Here is a 3,367-nt window from a genome sequence, read left to right on the forward strand (position 1 = left end):
TGAAGCGGTCCCTCAGCAGGAATGTGAATGGAGAGTATAGTGATTCAAGCTTTAGGAATGGGCAGCTCTGCCGTGGCTCCACCCCCCACCCGCTCCGCTGCTCCCCACCTGATAAGGAGCTGGAGGATATACACAGATCCACTCAGGACAAACCCTGCACCTCATAATGTGGAGGGAAGGAGTTTGTGACGATTATGAAAAAAAAAACAAAACAAAAAACCGCTCTGATAATGACACTGGAGCAGCTGTTTTAATCTGTTCTCTGCACTCTGGTGACTACTGTTAATCTGATGTTTGTTTGTTTCTCCATTGTTCCAGTGATTTTACTTATCATTAAGATGTGTTTTAGTTTTAAGAATATTACCCATATAAAATGGAAAGTGATTCACTGGCTCACCAGGATTCCCCTTTCTTCATTTAAGCTCCTGCCTCGCCTGAGCCTCGACCACCTCCCCTAACAGGCTGCAATTGACTCCGAGATTGGAGGCCAGTTTGCATATCATTAGAAAATAGTGGAGACGACTGAGAGACGCTCTATTGTAACGCAAGATTAGTCTGAAAAGCGCAAGTGGCGCATTGAAAAGAAAGTGCTCCAGGTATTGTAATGCCTCTGTCCCTGATGCACGTACACCACGCTCAGGTTGTCTCTGCAACAACACATTCCAAATCCTACAGGCAGGGCAGATTTTAGGAAGTCAGAGTACCGAGCAGCAATCACTGAAACAAAGAGACAAAATAAAGTTTGAATTCCTTGATACCCTCGGGGCATACAAGGCTTGTTCATTTAAAACCAAAGATTTCTAGTTTTAAATTTCTGTTTTTTAAATGTTAGACTAGAAGCAGTGTTTCTTTTCTCATTCAGATAGAGACATGATGCAGTGCTCATATTTATGTGCCATGTGTTTCTGCTTCAAAACAGCCCCTCTAGTTTTCATATTTTCCCCTCCTCTTGATCCTAGGGGACTTTTCATCCACAGTTTTCCAAGAACTCCTTAACGACGTCAGCATTTGGCATCAGCCAGCTCTGTGTTATTTCCATGGCAACTCACAGGCGCTGAGGTGGCGCAAAAAAAGGAGGAAAGCCAGAGGAGTCACCATGTGGCAGAGAAACACATGTAATCCAAAGTTTGGGCTGCCAGGGTGGGGAAAGGATGATGCAGAAAATCAGGGCTGGCTAATGTGCAGTCTGTTGTTGGCTGCCATACCGGTCCCAGCTGACAGAGGAGTCACAAGTGATTCACCCAAAAGAAATCCTGCCAGCAAAGTCATGAGTCTTTACAGCACAGGCATTCATGAGAGGGGTGAAGAATCATTTGAAATTTTTGCCTGTACTAAATACTTTTGCCCATTATAGGAGCAGTGCTAATAAACATGTTTCAAACACTGGTTAATTATAGTGGATTTTTATCTATATCTATAATTGGTGAGGCAGGAATGTTTATGTGGCACTACAAAACACAAATCTCAAATGGATTTCTGCTATTAAAGGTACGCATTTGACAATTTGTTCATCATCTGACCCAAACATGAGTAACTTCACTATGTAGGGTAACACACTGTTTTGCTGGAGACACATATCAGCTCGTACTCAAAACGTTTTAAGGTTTTCCTACCAATAGGTACACCTAGCTAAAGCATACTGTAAGCATTGTGTCAACAGATCAGCAGTAACATCAGTGTATGAATATCAAAGTAAACACAAAACATGTGAGCTTATGAGCTCATAAAATTATGGAAAACCTCTTATGATTTCTATCCTTAAATCTGTAACCTGGAGGGAGGGAGAGAGATAATGAGGGACTGTTAATGTGTGTGTGAGAAAGAGAGCAGGAGTGATATTGGAGGATAGAGAGAGAGAAGAGAGGAAGGAGAGATGAAGAGAGATTACCAAACAAGGCCAAATCCCCGAGCCACAAAACCCGACCACCCAGAGGCTGCACCCAAAACCCCCAACCCAAAGCTACCCTCGACTGAGATGGGTCAATAACCCTGCGCAGAGATTGAGGGGGTTCACGCTCTCGAGTTGTTTTGTGGTGATAAACACGCAATAACACCAGCGGTTGTTGATGAATGTGTGTGGTAAAGCGTGAGAGATCAGACAAGCAGACTGCCGCTGCTGCCAGTTGCTCAGGGGCAGATGAGTGTGTCTCTTTAGAGTGTCTACAATTTTCATTCATCAAAGCTCGTCAGACTTAGGCGCTTGTTTGGCTTATGATATAGATACAGATCAAATACACGCCAGCATAATAAGGGCTTTGGACAAAAGAGAGGAAATGAGGAGAAGCATCAGTGTTACAATAGGCCGACACAAGGGATTACACCTGGTATTAAATGTAGCTTCTCCTTGGAAAAGGAAAAAAAAAACTACTTATATTTAAGGCAGGGAAGTTTTAGTGGATTATATCATGATTCATTGTAAATTTTACTCATGTCTCTAACTGTCTCTGACTGCCCAGGTGTAAAAATAAAGCAAACCACAGACATTTTATTTTAGTAAATCCCCATCAACTTGTTGCTGCTGGATAGTTGGGTGAAGCTACTGTTGTAGGTTGTAAACTTTACAGTGTCACCTCTGACCCTGAGACGCAGGGAGGGGCTGGAAGAGGAAGATAGAGAAAGTGAGAGAGAAAAAAATAATAAAAGAAACTCTTTACAAAGACAGATATGGAGAGAAATGAAGAGAAGGCAGTGAAAAAATGGTAAAACAGAAACAGAAAAGAAAAAAAATATGATGCAAAGCAAAGATGAAAGATTTTCCCCCATTATGGAGAGGTGTCCTCTGGGCTCGCCTTGGGGTTTATGCTTCCCTCTTCTACCATTCCTAACCCCAAACAGCGGGGCCAGGTGAGGGTCAGCGGACGGACGTGTCAGTCCAACTCACACACAAACACCCAAGGCTGTGTCAACAAAGACTCACAAAAGAGATAACCAAATTATGGGTCTGCAAAGGTCATAGTGGTACTCCTGAAATAAAGATGAATATGTTAGGTGTGTGTGTGCAAGTGCTTATAAACACGTGTAATCTGACTGACTTTTTTATGGTTGAGAGTCTCTATAAAAAAAAGTCCATAAAGATGCTTTTCATCACCGACAGGAAATTAAAAAAAGGTAGGAGAGGAGCATTTATTTATTTATTACGTCACTACATTGTCAGTTGACTGTGTGTGTGTGTGTGTGTGTGTGTGTGTGCGCATGTGTGATTGTCTTTTATTCAGAGGCAAGATAGACATATAGTGACTGTTATTTTGGATCTATACAACTGCCACTGTCCTTGAGACTTGAATCTAAATGCCTCAGATGATAAGCGTGTGTCCTCTGCCTTCCACTGATGCAGTCTGAGATAATGACTTTAACTGCTGTGTGTGTG

The sequence above is a fragment of the Seriola dumerili genome, unplaced genomic scaffold, assembly GCF_002260705.1.
Source record: "Seriola dumerili isolate Sdu_G_001 unplaced genomic scaffold, Sdu_1.0 BDQW01000301.1, whole genome shotgun sequence".
Lineage (NCBI taxonomy): Eukaryota > Metazoa > Chordata > Actinopteri > Carangiformes > Carangidae > Seriola > Seriola dumerili.